Source organism: Mixophyes fleayi, chromosome 10 (assembly GCF_038048845.1).
Source record: "Mixophyes fleayi isolate aMixFle1 chromosome 10, aMixFle1.hap1, whole genome shotgun sequence".
Taxonomy (NCBI): domain Eukaryota; kingdom Metazoa; phylum Chordata; class Amphibia; order Anura; family Limnodynastidae; genus Mixophyes; species Mixophyes fleayi.
Genome location: NC_134411.1, coordinates 95,877,807 through 95,897,354, shown reverse-complemented (window position 1 = coordinate 95,897,354; position 19,548 = coordinate 95,877,807).

The window sequence follows — 19,548 nt, the reverse complement described above, 5'->3', positions numbered from 1 at the left end:
ATTGTGTCCTATGTCCATGTATTGATGCCTATGGAGGTGGCCATTTTCATGGAGACCAAGATTTAATCAAACACTGACAGGTAAGACAACATGACTTCAGTAATGGAGACAGAAATGTAAAAGACACTTCAGTCTCTAGAGATTCATTAGCTGCTTTTCTTTAACGCATAGTTGCCTACTCTCCCGGAATGTCCTGGAGACTCCCGCATTTCTGGGAGACAGCCCGGGCTCCGGTGATAACAGGGCAACCTCCTGGTTCTCGTCCCGGCAATAGATAAGTGGTGGGGGCGGGGCTTAATGATGCAAATATTGCATCATCTTAGTCCCAACCTGCATATATCACAAATTCTCCACAACCCATGTATCTCAAGTTCCTGACAACCTATTTCTCTAAAGCTCCCCAAATCCATATCTTTCCATTTCCCCACAACCGATGTCTCTCCAGCTACCTAAAACCAATATCTCTCCAGTTCCCAACTCACTCTGTCCAGTTTCCCACAACCCATGTATTTCCAATTTCCAGAAACCCATACCTATCCAGTTACTCACAACCTATCAATCTCCAGTTCTCCAAAACGTAGATATACCCCTATCTCCCCACCACCCAGATCTCTCTAGTCCTCACTATTCATTTGACACTTTATTTCTACATACAAAATACTGTTACTGTTATTCTTTAGCACTGGTCTATCAATACTGTAAACACAGCAATTTAAGTTCGGTTGAAGAAACAAAAACCCAATAAATCCAATCTATAATTAACTGAGAAAGAAAGTTTGCTATTATAATGGAAAGATTATGTGCTGAACGCATTATATGAAACCGTTACAAGCTTTTTTAACATTATTGAATAAAGACCAGATTCCGATTTGCTTCACTGCAAAATGATGCCCAGTTATTACTATATTAGTTGGAATACGCAAGTATTATATTGGGTGCAGGTACCCAGTATGTTCCTTATGGGTAGTAGTGTCGCACCCTTGTGGCTGTTCCACTTTTTGGATTTTTTTTTGCCAATATAGGCTATGTCTTGTTTAAGTGTTATACAAGCTTAGGTTAAGCTCATACACAATTTTCTGTTGTGTTACCCATGGGGAACAGAGACACACATTTAACGTCACAGAAGCTAATCTATGTAAACAGGCCCCTAAACCTCCTCAAGGCAACAGTATATCAAACAGCAATATTCCTCTTGATGTTCTATCGCTTCTGTGATCAGCAGCAGCCATACTGTAATGATCTTTAACGTATAGATCATTATTTATAGATCTTATAGAATGATTGTCTTATCAATTGCACAACACACTATGCTATGCAACATTTGACATATAAGAGACATTGAATTTGCTGCTTTAAAAAATAATTTATCTGGCAAAATGTTCAATTATTATTATTATATTACGCAATGATAATGATGACTATCCATGGCACTACCTAGCTATTTCTGATTGGCTGATTGCATGTTGACCCCTCCAGCTGATTGTATTTAAATCATTAGCAACGCAGCGATATTGTCAAAAATTGTGACCATCTGGGCACATTACTTAACTGACATTCCCATTTCGGCTACTGCAGGAAAACACCAGATTTTTGTATTTAATTAAACTTAATTTGTATTTTGTGTATGTGTATTTTATTACATTTTATGCTCAAAAGCAGCTCTCTGACCTGAAGTCATCTTGAGCCACTTGCGACTGAACAAATGCACTTTTTATCGCATGCGCATGTTCCTATGTATGTTTGAGGCGCTATTTTTCCAACTTGCGCCTTTATAGGTCACTGATTACGGTACCGGTTTGGGATCTGTACCTGGAAAATCGTTCTGCACTTACTTTAGCGGAACTGAGGGTCAAAGTTCATCCTCCTTCATTAATGCAAACGTTTCCAATTTAAGTTAAAATATTTAAAGTACAGGGTGATTGCTGATTACGGAAACCTCCTGAGTACATTGAAAATTCAAATCAGTTTCTGGTAGAAAAATTTGGAACAAACCCCCCACCCTGAATGCATCTTCTCCACCCCTAGGAGTAAGTAGAGATGCTCACTGACCCCCGTGAAGTGGTTTTGGTTTTGGATCTGGATTAGCTTCATGTTTTGGTTTTGGCAAAACCACCCATTGTGTGTTTTGGTTTTGGATTTTTTAGGAAAAATCCTAAAATATGCTAAAATCACATATTTTTGCTCTTTGTTTTGTTACTACATTATTATTAACCTCAATAACACTAATTTCAAGTCATTTTCAGTCAATTTTGACCACCTCACAGGTCACAATATTATTTTCATGCACTTTCGGACAAACACTGCAGCGACCTTGCTGGATGGTAAGCGACAGAGCAATGACACAAACACACGGCAGTTCCTAGCACATCTAGGACACATTGGCACACAGCAGTGGCAGAAAAAAAAAATGGTGCAAGATGGAATTGTCCTTGGGCCCGCGCTCCCTCCCTTGGATTGACCTTGGGTCTGTCCTCCCTCCCACCCACCGTTATTTTGGATCTTAAAAAGGAATCCAAAAATCGCGAGATCCGACAACGTAACAATGACGTTTTGCCTCGTTTTCAATTCAGAGGGCGCGCCAGAGTACTCGGATCCACTAAGTTCGGGTGTGCTCGGTTCCGCATCTCTAGTATTAAGCAGCGTATTCTGAAAGTCACCATGCTGCATTGGCTTTCAAGGCAAAACTTGTCTCGAAAGCCATTACATTTACCCCCTAGAATCTAATTTAAACAATCTCTTTCTGCAAGATGAAATCTCCTCTTTCAATGTGAGTGTATAACGAGGTGCAGTCTAACCTGCACTCAGTAAGGGCCCCCCCCAGGGTTCATCCTGCCCCTCCCCATCAGAAAAGGAAGCGACACGTTTTTCATTTTTGTAAATAACCTTTACACTTTGACCTTTACAATACAACGTTGACTTTTTTTTTTCCTTTCCAAGAACAGGAGATTTATTTCTGCAGAAGTGACATTACTCTGACAGGAAAAATACTGGAGAAAATAATACACTGTGCTGCTGTTATTACGGCTGGACACCGCTAATAAGTCCTTTCAAGTCAGAAAACAATTTGAGATGTGTTAGGTACAACATACCCAGGACACATTACATGTTTGTTAGCGTACACAGTGGCGGAGTTTCTTGCCATTACTTTAAATCATTACCGATATTTATGTGCTCAATATTTTTCAATGATGCCTAAATAAAGGATACATTATATTACTTACAGTACCAACCCCCTTATGCAACTACACCTCACAGTAATTAAAGGAGAGTGTTACCATCCTACAACTTTATCTTCCAGGTAAATATGTTTACAGTTGTTGTTCTGCGGTGGGAATGGCTGCTGTGTAGATTTAGTTGCGTGAAGGGCAACATAATTAAATGAAAGCGTCTTGAAGTTAATGTTGTCTGAAGGTGAAAATACGCTTTAACGTTGCCACATTTCTTCATCGTTTTTGCACGTTGAAAACTTTGACGCCACATTTTTCTGTAATATATTTATTTTTTTAGAAATTTTTTACTTGTTGTAATCCTCTTTTTCTGGACGTAGGAAGTTCATATGAGTATTTCTGTATAACACATCATAATCAGATAAATATTATTTTACAGGTGCACAGTGGTTAGCATGGCCGTATCGCATCGCTTCTATTCTGACCTGGGCCTGACCAGTGTGGAGTTTGTATGTTCTCCCCGTGTTTGCCCGGCTTTCCTCCCACACTCCAAAAACATATGGGTAGCATAGGCAAACCAAGGAAGGGGGGGGGGGGGTAGCTAGTGCCTGGAAACCCCCCTCTAAGCCTGGGGCACTGTATAATTGAGGTGTCTGGACCCTGCCCCCGCTTCATACTGCTCTGCTCGAAAAGAGTGAGCTGCGTGCACCTAACAGTAGTGCACGCAGCATTGCCCATGTATATTATAGGGATGGGAAGAGTTGGAGAGCAGCCAAGCACTCTCTAAAATTATAGCCACGCCCCCATGCATGCTGGTCACGCCCACTGGCTGCGTGGTGTGGAAACCCCCCTCTACAAATCCTGCGTTTGCCCCTGGGTAGGTTAGTTGGCTTCTGCCAAAATAGACCCAAAATGTGTGTGTGTTTGTGTTGTTTTTTTTTTTGTTTTTTAGAGAACGTAGATTGTAAGCTCCGATGACGCAGGGACTGATGTGAACGATTCAATATTCTCTGTGTTATATGGCGATACTACACGGGTAAACTATAATAAATGAAAATATAAAGATATTTTTAGTGAATTGTTTCATGCATTTTATAAATACATTGTTACAAAACAGTACAACTATGTGCACTTCTCTTAAGGAGCTGACGGGATGCCAGCCCAGAAGCTGGTACCACGGTGCCCCCTTCTTCATGTAGAGTAACGCTGATTGATTGCTATAACTACACACAGAATGATGTGGCATTAACACAGCCCTTGGAGAATTATCTCCCCTCAGCACTGGAGTTGACTTTGATTTATGGTTGCACAAAACTCCTGCACAGGACTTTCTATTTCTTCATGTACATATGTCCCGTGGGAGACCCGGTTTTGTTACACTTGTGCATAACCTCATGTGACAGGTCCCTGATATTCAGTTTTTTTTTCTCTCCAGCCTTTTGTGTGGTTTTTACTGAAATCAAGATCACACGCAACTATATAATTCAATGACACTTCAATAACCGGTTCCTTCTGACACATTTTTTTTTATGTTGCTAATTACACTCAGGAAAGTTATCAATACAACAATCAAAATAGTGATCAATAATTTTCTTCCAAGAACCCGCGATCCGAGGTCTGTTTCTGTAGAGGAGACATTACACTGACAGGAGAATTATAGGGAGAATAATAGACTGCATCGCTGTTATTATAGCCGGGCACAGCTAATAACTTCTTTCAGTTCACAGTCTGGGGTAGGTCGGAGAAGTAATATAAGTGAACCTAGGAAGATTCAATCTCATTGAAGTTTAGATGTAAAGAGATTTTTGAAAGGTTTTATTTTAAGAGCAATCTGTCTTTGTTGGTTCGCTTGTATTTACTGAGTTAGGTGAGGTCAATCTCTGAGTTTTAAGGACATGTACGTGTATGAAGCATCATTTTTTTTTATTCCATACTAGTTAATAATATTCATTTGCTATATTATAGATTTCTTTAAATGCCATTATGTTCCGCCATTAAGGGACTGGTTCATCATCGGACGCATTCTGAATGCCACCGATATCATCATCATCATCATCACCATTTATATAGCGCCACAAATTCCGCTGTACTCACTCACATCAGTCCCTGCTCCACTGGGGCTTACAGTCTAAATTCCCTAACATACACACACAGACAGACAGAGAGAGAGAGACTAGGGTCAATTTTGATAGCAGCCAATTAACCTACTAGTATGTTTTTGGAGTGTGGGAGGAAACCGGAGCACCTGGAGGAAACCCACGCAAACATGGGGAGAACATACAAACTCCACACAGATAAGACCATGGTCGGGAATTGAACTCATGACCCCAGTGCTGTAAGGCAGAAGTGCTAACCACTTAGCCACCGTGCTGCCCAATTTTAAAAATCGCACCAAACTTGCACGCACGTATTCAAATCGGATGTCGAGATACTTTTCCGTTTGAATCTGGGTTAAAAGTGCGCTCTGGCAAAACGCTTCTTCCGGTTTGCAGACAGACAGAACACACTGCAGAATACAGACATGCCTATGTACAATGTAAAGTTCTATCAGAACGCAGGCAAAAGAAAATATTTTATTAAACAAATGAACAACTCTTAGCACGGTGGCTCAGTGGTTAGCACCTCTACCTCACAGTGCTGGGGTCATGAGTTTAATTCCCGACCATGGCCTTTTATCTGTGGCGAGTTTGTATGTTCTCCCCGTGTTTGCGTGGGTTTCCTCCAGGTGCTCCGGTTTCCTCCCACACTCCAAAAACATACTAGTAGGTTAATTGGCTGCTAACATATTGACCCTAGTCTGTGAGTCTGTCTGTGTGTATGTGTGCTAGGGAATTTAGACTGTAAGCCCCAATGGGGCAGGGACTGATGTGAGTGAGTTCTCTGTACAGCGCTGCGGAATTAGCGGCACTATATAAATAAATGGTGATGATGATAATGATGATTAACAACTCTTAATATTACAATCTTTAATAAAAATGTGCTATGCAAAAAAAATTATTTTACATGAAATACGTAAATCAGGAAGTTCTTACGCGTAATGTTCATAAAATCCATTTTTAGCATTTCTCTTGTTTGCAAAATGTTGCATGAATTGCATGCAATTGCGTTCATTGGCGCAAGGTTGGTTTCGAAGGAAGTGCAGAGCTATTTCGCGATTCGCCGCGCAAATTAACATACGGCCGGAGAGGAATCAGACCCGAAATGCTAAATGTAAACACACTTGGATGAAAAGTAACTAATTCCAATATATATTTATCTTTACTAGGATGAGTGGAGCTGCCGCAAGATTTTGAGCAAATCGAATTTTTGCAGCGGAATGGACCGTCTGCCTGGGGAGAAATTCTAACAATATAATCTTTGAGCGATCATTTCACACTGTCCTATTTTTATATTTCATAGGGCTAGGAAGAAGATGTCTAATTCATTCTGCTCTGTGGTGTGGTTGGGGTACGACTGACAAAAATGAAAAGGGGTATTTCACACAGAACAATTAAGGACAAATTCTATATATAGCTGACACTGGCCCTTTAAGAAAGTTCAGCCAAATAACCTCAGGTTACTGTAGTTTCAGTAATTATGCTCTGTTCTGTTTTTCCCCTATCTCTTCATTATAGAAACTCTGATCAGTTACATGAATCCTACAGGAACTGTCCGTGGTGCTGAAATGGTCTCTGCAGCCCGTGAAGTAATATCTACATTTACAGAGTAGTTTTAAAGCACTTTTCTGGAGCTGATGGGATGTCATTAAGAGACCCTCTGGCTTCGGACAACTTACAATTATTTTTCATGAACTTACATGAAGATAGGTAGGTATTTCTGCAAGTCCCAGAATCCCTCCATCTCATTTATCTCAAAGTACAACGTTTCATACACATTACAGCTAGATTTTCCTCTATGTTACGGCTTTTTATTATATTATGACCTAATGACCCTAAACGCTGATCAGTAAAATTCAGTTCCTATTATTCTGTCAAATATTTTCATTAACTTATGTAAAAGTTCTCTTAGAATTAATTATTTTTTTCCCCTTGAAAATAAACCCTGGTCTTCAGGTAAATGGTCGCTGCCCAAGCACGTTGGAGACATTTTCTTCAAACACCTGTCACCAGGCAATATTATGTGTTGTAATTATGACTCAGAACTATTAAAGTAATTGTATCATTTTCAAATAAGCATTGCATAGGCGATTGTATTGTGTTTCTTACGCACAAAGTGAATTTTATTTTAGCAGATGTAAATAGTCAACAATTCAATACATTGTTATATTATGATACAGTACAGTACAGCCAATACCAAAAGATAAATACATACCACTGCTATCGCATGCGCTCGCTGCGCACCCACGGGACCCAGTGGACAGTATATCTGTTAGAATACTGTGATCAGTGAAGACTGAGAGCTGGGTGCACAGCTATGATCATATATACACAGTCAGTGTTACAGAGAACAATGCAAATGACGTGGCTTGCTTCTATAGGTCCAGACATCAGATGGGTCCAGGCTAAACAGGTCATAGGCTGATTCAATCTAAGGAATCCAAAGGTGGGGGTCGTCTCTCCAGGGGGTGAGCTCATTTCTTCCCGCCAATGCTCCAGTTACAATTAGCATTTCATAGCCAACATCATACAAAGGTTTATTCCCTAATATCAATAACTAAAGTATGCAATGTGCGATCTCTTCGCAGACTGCACCGGACAGCTGATGATGATTAGGGTTTCAATATGATACTAGGCATGATACCTTTCCTATAACCTGAACCTTGAATATCACTGAAGTGTACATATAATCATTATATATATATATATATATATATATATATATATATATATATATATATATAGACTAATAATAAACCAAATACTATCTGCTCATAAATTACAGTGTAACGGAACCAATATGAATATGAATTATATAAATAACTAAATGTTGTAATGCGAGTGTGTGCGTGCGTATTTTACCGTGCGATCGCACCACGCGCTGTGTTGGGTGACGTACGGATCTGTGTTACGTGGCGTACGCATCGCAATCGCACGGCAAAACAATATTAACCAATATACTTTAGTTCATCCAATCATACGACTTCGACAGAACAATTTCAGATTTCCCCCTTTGAAATAGTAAACATTCTAAAGGGGGGCAGTCATTGGCCACATTACTGTGAAAGGTAACGCAGCCTGCACACGATTACCTTTATAGTGTGCTTAAATACCGCTATTTTAGTCATTTCAATGCCGAGCTTTTTGCTCGCAGCTCCCTGAGCCGCGAGCAGATGGCCGGGTTGATTTTACCGTAATAATGGTAATAGAGTTATCGGTGTGCTACTCTGGGGGGAATAGAATTCCCCTTTATTATATTGAAATATCATACCTTGTATAGCAGCGCTCCTAACAGTGACTGTAGGTGAGAGCAGTAAGTTATAATTTCTGTGTCTATGACATTCCTCTGCTCATTACTTTTTATAGAAGTGCTCCTCATAGTGATTGTAGCGGGAAAGTCTCTGTGTCATGTCTGTGTCTAATGGATTACCCTCCAAATTACGTTGTACAGCAGTGCTCCTCACAGTGACTGTCCAAGGAGACACTATGTTATCATATCTGTCTGCATTCCATCTCCCTCCACATTACCTTGTTTTCTAGTGACTGTAGGTGGGGGCACTCAGTTATCCTGCTGCTGTGTATTACTCCATTCCTACTATCTTGTCCAGCAGTGTTCCTCATAGTGACTGTGAGAGTTAGCATTTAGTTATCACCTCTGTGGGTATAACCACCCAAGTAACTTGAGTTGCAGAGCTCCTCACAGTGTTTGTATGAGGAAGTGCTCAGTTTTTTTCTGGATAACAGTTGTCCGGATTAAAGATCAGCATCCCTAAATTAAGGATCCATTCACAGGTTAACATTTTCCATGATTTGACTTTTTTGTGTTACCCAATAATTATATGGACTGCAACTTGCTATGTAGACAATGAACACATTATAACGTATTGAATGAATCCTCTAAAGGCAATTTTCTGGTTGATTCACATTAATGCCTTTGTCAAAACATACACACTTATGACGTCTCTGGCTCGCTTTAATGAGAACGTCCCTACGGTGTTGACAGTCCGGGCGCTGAGGGTGTTGGAGACGTCAATACAATTTCAACACAGTTTGAAAATTAATTCCAATTAAAAACGCCGGTGGTTGCCGGTGATGTCTTCATTGTCAGGTCATGTCAACGCGCCAAGCTGGAAACGAATGGTCCTCGTGGGGTTAAACAAATAATGCATCTATCTAATGCTTTAGGACAGATATGGATTATTCACGTAATGTTTCACCAGTGACACAAGAACATTGCTTGTTTGGATTGTCAGAAAGCATTCTGACTTCTGTCATATTCCACTACGTTTTTCGCTGCTAGACGCCGTCTTTTATATTAACTACAAAGAAAAGCTTCTTGCGATGTGTTTGTGTTTTGACTTCACAAAGAAGGATTATGGGAAAACAAAAGAAAATGCTTTAAATTTTCCACATAACCGATATTCCGCTTGGATAAAAATATATTTGATCACGTTGACCTCGTTTTAGTGATGTTAAGCTGCTTTAACATCCCAACATTACAGATATAGATTTCTTAGAAGACATTTTGTCTTGTGGAAAAATCCAAGTTGACTGGCGCATGCATAATGTATTGGGTAGAAAACCGTGAGTCTGGTTGAGCCAGGTTTCCAGACAACCATTAAACAATGCAGGGGAGTTATTGAAGAGTCGTGTATTTCCCATGAAACAAACAGGAGCAATGAAATATCAATTACGAAAGGGCGCAGCAGGTGTTCCGCACACGGCTTTGCCAATGGCCACAAATGCGCCCGTCCGCCTAGTGTATTTATAGGCTCACCCCATATCTCTTTTTTTGGAACTGCCCCCAGAAAATCAGTCGCCACTTTTTTGTGTATCAATGTTTTTATTATGTTTTGTGCCTAGGTGCGTGGAGAGGTGGGAATTAAATCACATTGGGCGAACTCCGACGTCGGAGAATTATATCTTCAAGGCACATTTCTTAAACCTCGCCCCCTAAACAGCCCAAACTGCTCCCCGAAACACCCACTTTGGGCTTAAACCCCACCCACTTTTATTGCTAGTGTTTATTTTATTATTATTATTATTATTATTAATTTTTATTTATAGGGCGCCACTAGGTGTCCGTAGCGCCGTACAGGGACAAACGGAATTACAATACAAGGAGAGACAGCACAGTACAGTAAACAATAAGCACAGTAACTCCGTGAGCTCAAAGCACAGCAAGGGCGGGGGAGGGGAGAGGGGAAGGTCTGCATACGACGGAGCCCAAGAGGGAGGGCACGGATTATAGGGAGACCCCCAGAGGGGGAGAGGAGGGAGCGGGAGGGGACAGATGTTTGATATTTCATGTGTTCCTCTAATGATTCCATTACTCAGAATTCCTGCTGTCTACAGACTGTACTTGAGTTAATATCAGATCTATACACAGATGGAGCAGAACTTATTACATGTTCTACAGCTCGGATTTTGTGAAATATCACAGAATCCATTGTTTCCCTACAGAAATTTATGATGTCGATCTGTTGATCTTCATTCTGCATTCTGAAGGCTGCGTCAGCCATAGAACAAATTCCTCGTTCCTTATTTAATATTATATCTTGAGCTGCTGTAAATTATCACACTTTTCTAAATAATGGCAAATAGCTTTTGAAAATGTGTTTTGCACTTTACAATGACTTCAAAGAAATTTCCCTCTGATTCATTTAATTGCCTAAGTAAATATATTTGCCTTTATGTACAAGCTTTATAAACTCAGTTTATGGTAATTAGATAAAGATGTTTTCTTTCCAAGTTACTTTGGGAATTGCGACATGCAAATCATTGTGTTAGCTGCTGGGTAGAATAAAAGTTGACCCCAGGTACGTAACCTCTTTGGATTGAGACTGCGGCTTCTGTTATGGGTGGTATTATCTTTTAATTACAATTGTTGGCTCTCATCTGTGCCTTAAAGAAATCATGAGAGCGAGACCTAGACAAATTTTGCCAGACGATGCACGGTTCCAATGCTTTTGGTCACCACTGAATGCCAATAAACTTTTGCTAAACACCATCAGTGGTAAACTTGCTGCACATCGCTGCTCAGAACTTATACACAACTGTTTAGCAAATTGCCATCAGCAGCAAATAGAGAGATTAGTTATCACCCCTTGTTAGTAAGAGGATGATGACATCCTGCTCAGCAGATCACAGCACAGTGGCTCAGTGGTTAACACCTCTGCTTCACAGCACTGGGGTTATGAGTTTGATTCCCGAAAACAGTTTATATGCTCTTCCGGCACTTTTTCTAAGGGTTCAAACATAACTCCTAGGGGTAAATGTGTCAAGCTGAGAGTTTTTTGGCGGGTTTGATAAACCAATCAGATTTTAGCTATCATTTATTTAGTACATGCTACAAAATGATAGCTAGAATCTGATTGGTTGCTATAAGCAACATCTCCACTTTTCAAACCCATCGGAAAACTCTCAGCTTGATACATTTACACCCTAGAGTGTTCCGACCTTACAGTTAGTTCCACAAAGGTATTAGTTGTAACTATGGCCAATTTATATTAACAAATCTGGTAAACCTAATATTCACAGATATCAGATCCTTTACTCTTTACATAAACAAACTAGTGTCAAATTATTTAAAAGTATTGATTTGTTGTTTCTTTGCCACATGTGGCTGATATACATGGACTGAAGCTAGTCCGTGGTCTTCTTTTTAAGTCATGAGTGTGTTAATATCTCCAAGTACAATAAACTCAACATACGTCGCCGCAAGACTCTGCTGAGCCGTGCAGTCAGTATAGTAAATCATACAAAAGACATATCATACATAAATACACAGCAAGAAAATACGTGGTCGACAAATGGGGTGCAAACAAGAGACTGAGGGTAGAAAGAGCTTACAATTTATAGGGATGAGCCAGAATAGATTCTTTCCTTGGTAATCCTGGAGGTAATGTTGGGAGAGGGATTGTTCTGTAGGGAGTATAGAGACAAATGGAAGAAGTAGTGTAGGATCTTCAGTGGGTTTAGGTAGAGGTTATGTACATTTTGTCATGAGTTCGATTCCCGACCATGGCCTTATCTGTGTGGAGTTTGTATGTTCTCCCCGTGTTTGCGTGGGTTTCCTCCCACAATCCAAAAACATTCTGGTATATGAATTGGCTACTTACAAAATTAACACATGTATGTGTGCGTTGGGGAATTTAGACTGTAAGCTCCTATGGGACAAGGACTGTTGTGAAGGATAAAAAATTGTGGCGCAATATAAATAAATGTTTTGGGCCAGGTCACTGGGCCACCTAAATTTTTTTACCTTTAAAATGTTCCTAACACGCTGCAGGGTCGAGCCTTCACCCTCCAGCTTAAAATTTGCCAGCCAGCCCCTGGTATAGATGCATGTGTGCTTGCTGTTTAATATTTTCTATATCTATTTCCTATAGACTGTAAGGTTGCGCGCAGGGCCCTCTTACCTCTCTGTCTGTCTGTATTACCCAGTATTGTTTTATTACTATCTTATTTCCAATTGTAAACCGCCATGGAATATGCTGGCACTATATAAATGCATTTTAATAAGAAAAATTCTAATATTTTCATACACAGGACTAAAAATATTACAGCTACAACCTAGAGGGTTTCTATGGACCATAGCAGAGAACAATTTTATAGATAATCCCGAACACAAACAATGCATTTTCTTTAACCAGTAAAAAAATTAAAATGTTTTTGGAAAGGTGACACAGATTAGGAGAGAAGTCACGAGCTGACGAAAGCCTGCAGAACATTGAGATAGTAATAATTTGCGTACAGCCTTTGCAGTTCAACACTCGCTAATAACTGTCTCAGGGCTTTTTTCCGCATTAAATAATTTTTATTTTATTACATGAAGTGGCAAGGAGTCAAAATCCAATTTTACCTATTTAGTAAATTAATACACTTCCCCTGTGCCCGTTTATCAAGTCCCTGAGATTAAATTCACTTACGCACTGATGTAACATTGATAAATGCAAAGTACTCCAGCTATATCAAAATGTCTGCAAAACAGTGCTTTCTCCATTTTCTCCACGTAATGTATTCAAAGAAATATATATATATATATATATATATATATATATATATTACACACACACACACTCAAGAAATGTATATATAGGGAGGATACGATTGATGGCAATCCCAATTGCCATTAAAACGCATGAATTTTGCATGAAACAAGTTTCCTCTCATTATTTCTCAAGGCAATAAAATCACATGCACATTGATAACATTTTATGATATCATTCTTCCTTTTTACAATTGTTAACCTCTCATGAACCAATAAAACTTTTTTTTCCTCAAAAGGAAACTGTCAGTTTTTAAAATCTTGATTTGCAATTCTGCATGAAGCTATATATTAATAAATAATTCTTTATAAAAATTAAAGCAAAGCAAAAAGACACCTGGGGGGTAAATGTATCAATGAGAGTTTTCCGGCGGGTTTGAAAAACCAATCAGATTCTATCTATCATTTATTTAGTACATTCTACAAAATGATAGCTAGCATCTGATTGGTTGCTATAGGCAACAACTCCACTTTTCAAACCTGCCGGAAAACTCTTAGCTTGATACATTTATCAAGCTGAGGGTTTGAAAAAGTGGAGATGTTGCCTATAGCAACCAATCAGATTCTAGTTATCATTTATTTTGTATATTCTACAAAATGACAGCTAGAGAGAGGTGCACATTTCACAGTTGGGGCACTACTAGGGGGCACCAAAGATTGTACGTGCAACTCACACGGTGTTGATAGTGGATTTTGATAGGATGATAGATACAAGAAATTAGTGAATCCAAAATAGTGTCCAAAATTCACTATGACTGCTGTGCATATTACCTGTGAGTTCTGTATCGAGGACAGTGATCAATATTGTAAGTGCTGAATATGTTGCATTCACGGTATGTGCAACACAGCACAAGATCTTGAAAAGCTTCATTGGATGAAAGCTCAAATATAAGTCTGGTGCTAATGTTAGATTGAAACTGCTATTGAAAGTAGATATGAGATTTACTAACTGCAACATTTACGTAGCATGGAAAACCTATATTTGTGCAGTACATGTAAAAGATAGTGCATGTATAGGTGTACACACCTTGACGGAATTTGCAGGATAAACATAGAGAAGTCAGTAGACAATGTGGCTCACATTTTAAACATACATCCTGCATCAGTGGTCAAAGTAGAAATGTGAAAGTAGCGGTATGGAGAAATGTGAATGTAATTCCTGTTCAAGCTCCTCACACTTACATTCAAAGCCCTCTTCAACTCCACTGCTCCCTACATCTCCAACCTCATCTCCATTCAAGCTCCATCCCGCCCTCTGCGTTCGGCCAATGACCGTCGCCTCTCTTCCCCCCGATTACCTCCTCCCATGCTCGTATCCAAGACTTCTCCTGCGCTGCCCCCCTCCACTGGAACCAGCTCCCCCGCTCCATCAGAACATTCCCCAATTTGTCCAGCTTTATACGGGCCTTAAAAACTCACCTTTTCTTAAAAGCCTTCCAGTCTCCCACTTACCTTCCCTCCTTCCAGTCTCCCACTTACCCCCCCTCTTCCTCCTTCCCCATCTCAGCCTCTGTTCTCCCCCTTTCCTCCTCCTACCCTTGAGTCTCTGTCCGTCCAACCCTCCCCTTAGATTGTACGCTCCTTCGAGCAGGGTCACCTCTCCTCCTGTTCTCCACCACTTATAACTCTGCTCTCCAGCTACTAAGCCTCTTCCGGGAGGTCCTTCTGCCCTTCTAACCCTTTCTCTACCCCGCTGGGGGCTCTCACCTGTCATCTAGCTGCACTTTGAGCTTCCGCGTTACTGTGCTTTTTGTTAACTGTACCATGCTTTCTCACCCTGTACTGTGTTTCTGTCTGTCTCTGTACATTGCTACGGATACCTAGTGGCACACTATAAATAAAAATTAATAATAATAATAATAATAATTTAATAGTTCTACAATGAAAGCGGTCCGAGAAATTGCAGTTTTGGCGTACCATCGTATTCTAGCCCACTTCCACCACTGTCCTGCAGATATTTTACTGCCTTTTGGTCTGCATTTGTTAAAATAGTCTTCTGAGGCTCCCAGCTTTGCTTTTAATAAAATCCTGAAGCCCCCAAGTCACACCCACTGCGCACTTTGCACTGCGGCACTTCACCAGTGAAACAGATCTGCGCACTGAGAAGCAGACCACTGATTGATGGACTGGTACTTGAATGTGGCCACTATGGTTTTTCAAAAGCAAAGCTGAGATACCTAGAAGCTCCACTAAATTGAAAGATGAATTAAAAATTTACAATCAGGACAGTGCCCATAAGAACCTATTGGGAAGGGCAGGACTAATTTATATCTCTTTTGGAAAAAAAAACCTCTTACTAATAAAAATGAGGATAAAACAAGGCAGAATTCGTGAATACAGAAATGACTTAGATGTCCACAGAAATATATTAGTAAAAAGTAATATATGACAATACATAATTCAAAACAAAAAACTAATTAGGCTGAAGCCATAGACGTTGAATATTAAACAGATATAAATCAGGATGTGTAGATCCCATGTATACCACTAATTATGCTGATGTTAATAATCTCAATATGTTTATAACTTGAGTAGCGTAGAGTATAATAGCGCCTCTTCAACAAGCCTCTCTGTCCTCAAGGAGAGTACGTAATCTCCTTCCCAATGTGTTCTCCAAATGGAAGAGGTCCATTAAACAGCGGCTTTGTAATGATGTAAATACCCCTTTTCTCAGGAACAATAACGTCTCTAATGCCTCTTGGCTGATGAAAGCAAGTACAGATGTGTACTATTATAACCTAAAGTGTAACAGAGAGTGGCCAACTCACCTAAAATCTAATCAGTCTCGTACTAAGTAATTTCCAGGTAACGAGCTGCTTCGAGTACTCCAAATATTTGGATTAAGAACATCCAAACCCATCAGTAAGACTAAGCAACCTACTTAGCTGCTGACATGAAAGTTCACAACCAAACAATGCAGGTATAGGGGCTCTAGTAGAGACATAATTATGAAAAGGAAGCAAAAAAAACACGCTTTTCCCTACTGCGCATGCGCACGTCTCAGTCTGTAAGAAAGCTGCAGCTCTGAATACCAAGTAAATTAAGTCTATTAAATGGACGCAATTTACGCTTCTGTTTTCAGTGCAAATGGCATCCAACTCTACTTATAGCCCGTAGTGAATACATGTAGGCAGTCTAAAAACTATGGCTCTTAGTTCCGGTTCGGACCTGCCATCAGTTATCGATTCAAAACCTATAATGCAAGACATATAACTGTGACGTCACACTGACATATACGCATTTGATGCACCGATGCACATATAACTGTAACGTCACATGCACCGATGCACAGAAGCACTGTAGCTAACCTCCATCAATGTCCTCCAGGCTGTCTTCATACAAGTTTGAGCAATAAGCAATTTTATTTGTCTACAAATATACAACAGAAGACTTCACCTATAAGAAACGTCATAGTGGTAGTTGACAATAAGCAAAAGACGGAGATTGTAGATTTCATTATAAAATACCCAGCTCTGACTGTCACACGTTTGAAGATGCCTTTTACGTTGGGTCGGAAAAGAAGCTTCTCACATAAGGTCAGAAAAGAAGTCTCTTATATAGGGTCGGAAATGATGTTTCTTACGTAGGGTCGGAAAAGAAGTCTCTTACGTAGGGTTGGAAATTATGTTTCTTACGTAGGGTCGGAAAAGATGCCTCTTACGTAGGGTCGGAAATGATGTCTCTTACGTAGGGTCAGAAATTATGTCTCTTATGTAGGGTCGGAAATGATGTCTCTTACATAGGGTCGGAAAATTATGTCTTTTACGTAGGGTTGGAAAAGATGCCTCTTACGTAGGGTCAGAAATTATGTCTCTTACGTAGGGTCGGAAATGATGTCTCTTACGTAGGGTCGGAAATTATGTCTCTTACGTAGGGTCGGAAAAGAAGTCTGTTACGTAGGGTCGGAAAAGAAGTCTGTTACGTAGGATCGGAAATGATGTCTCTTACATAGGGTTGGAAAAGATGCCTCTTACGTAGGGTCGGGAATGATGTCTCTTACATAGGGTCGGAAAAGAAGTCTGTTACGTAGGGTCGGAAAAGAAGTCTCTTACATAGGGTCGAAAATGATGTCTCTTACGTAGGGTTGGAAAAGATGCCTCTTACGTAGGGTCGGGAATGATGTCTCTTACGTAGGGTCGGAAAAGAAGTCTTTTACGTAGGGTCGGAAAAAATGCCTCTTATGTAGGGTCGGAAAAGAAGTCTCTTACGTAGGGTCAGAAATGATGTCTCTTATGTAGGGTCAGAAAAGAAGTCTCTTACATAAGGTCGGAAAAAAAGTCTCTTACGTAGGGTTGGAAAAGAAGTCTCTTACGTAGGGTCGGAAATGATGTCTCTTACGTAGGGTCGGAAAAGAAGTCTCTTACATAGAGTCGGAAAAAAAGTCTCTTACGTAGGGTTGGAAAAGAAGTCTCTTACGTAGGGTCAGAAATGATGTCTCTTATGTAGGGTCAGAAAAGAAGTCTCTTACATAAGGTCGGAAAAAAAGTCTCTTACGTAGGGTTGGAAAAGAAGTCTCTTACGTAGGGTTGGAAAAGAAGTCTCTTACGTAGGGTCGGAAATGATGTCTCTTACGTAGGGTCGGAAATGATGTCTCTTACGTAGGGTCGGAAATGATGTCTCTTACGTAGGGTTGGAAATGATGTCTCTTATGTAGGGTCGAAAAAGATGCCTCTTACATAAGGTCGGAAAAAAGTCTCTTGCGTAGGGTCAGGAATGATGTCTCTTACATAAGGTAATTTTTGGGTCAAGTTTCAATTTTAAACATTCACATTAGTGGTATCTGATATTTCGATTATATGATAATCATCCCTATCATAACACAATACACGTACATTGCTTCCTTCCTATGGTAGTTGGTAACATTTATTCACACTGAAGTTACAATGTGGGTGAAATAAACTTCTCGGAGCAATCTCACACATAAAGTATTCTACATTCTACAAATGAATATATATTCTGAGCTCTGGTAGAATTCCATTCACGGGTAATAGGATTTTATCTGGGATCTTTGCAGTAATAGCTCTTTTTTCATCATTCCTACATTAAACAGATATAAGGAACATCTTGTTACCATAAACTGCAGCATAATAGCTTTGCATATTAGATAACTGGTATTAAACCATCCCAGCAGTTAGTGTATCGGGCAATAAATTAGTGTTTTGGCGAAAACCATTTTGTTGATTATAAGGCTTCCTGGAATCCTACATGGCTCGGATCAAATTTGATTGAGTAAATTAACCCTTTGAAGACTAGAGTAGAAAACTGCATGTTATGAGACCATGAATTGTTTTCAAAACGGCAAAAAAATTAGCCCCACCAAACAGATGCATTTCCCATTTTATGCTGTCATGTGCCTATTTTTGCACAATTGCACTCACGTGGGTAAGAACATGGCAACAATTGCAGAGGTGCAAACTTTTGCACCGTTCGATGGGGGAAGTTGGTTGGAAGAGAGCGATCCTTGCTCAGTTTAGATGCAGTCATTCACATTGTATTGCGCCCATATAAAAACAGTTTGAAAGAGATTTTGTGCTAAGGGAGCAGATTTTTAAATAAGCATCAAGGGGTGGAGCATACAACTTGGTGGGGGAGGAGTCCTAGCTTTGTAGAGGGATGCAAAGTCCTTTTATCACAGTATTGTCACCATGAGTTATATTGTGTTACGTTGTATTATGTTGACTTTTCGTTCTATGTTAAACAAGCATAAGAGATACTTTTTTGAAATATCCAGGTGCTCTCGTACAGTTATCAATGTAATTAACATTTAAAATATACAAATGTGACATATGAAAAAAATGTCTTCTACTGTTGTGACTTATTCATTTAATTATTTAAGTGTCAGGGGCATACACAGGATTTTTATAGAGAGATTTCCCATATGTTTTGAACCAATAAAAAAAAAAACAGGTTGGGTACATATTTACGATGGAAGAAATATTGCCACTTATCCTACCAAGATAAAAATGCTGACAGTTTAAATGCCGGTATTTCAATTTGGCTGACACTGATAAAATACCGACCTTGTGATTGCCGACAGTCAAAATACCGACATGAAATCAGAAATGCCAGCGGGTCCAGTGACTATACAGATGCTAGAGCTGACGGCAGTAAATAGTGTTAAAAATAAATGATTGATTTTAGAAAAGCGTTTCATTCATCTCTTCTATTATTAAACATTTATTACCCCACAACTACCGCCCAGGGGTGTGGGAAGAGCCTTAGTGCTGTCAGCATG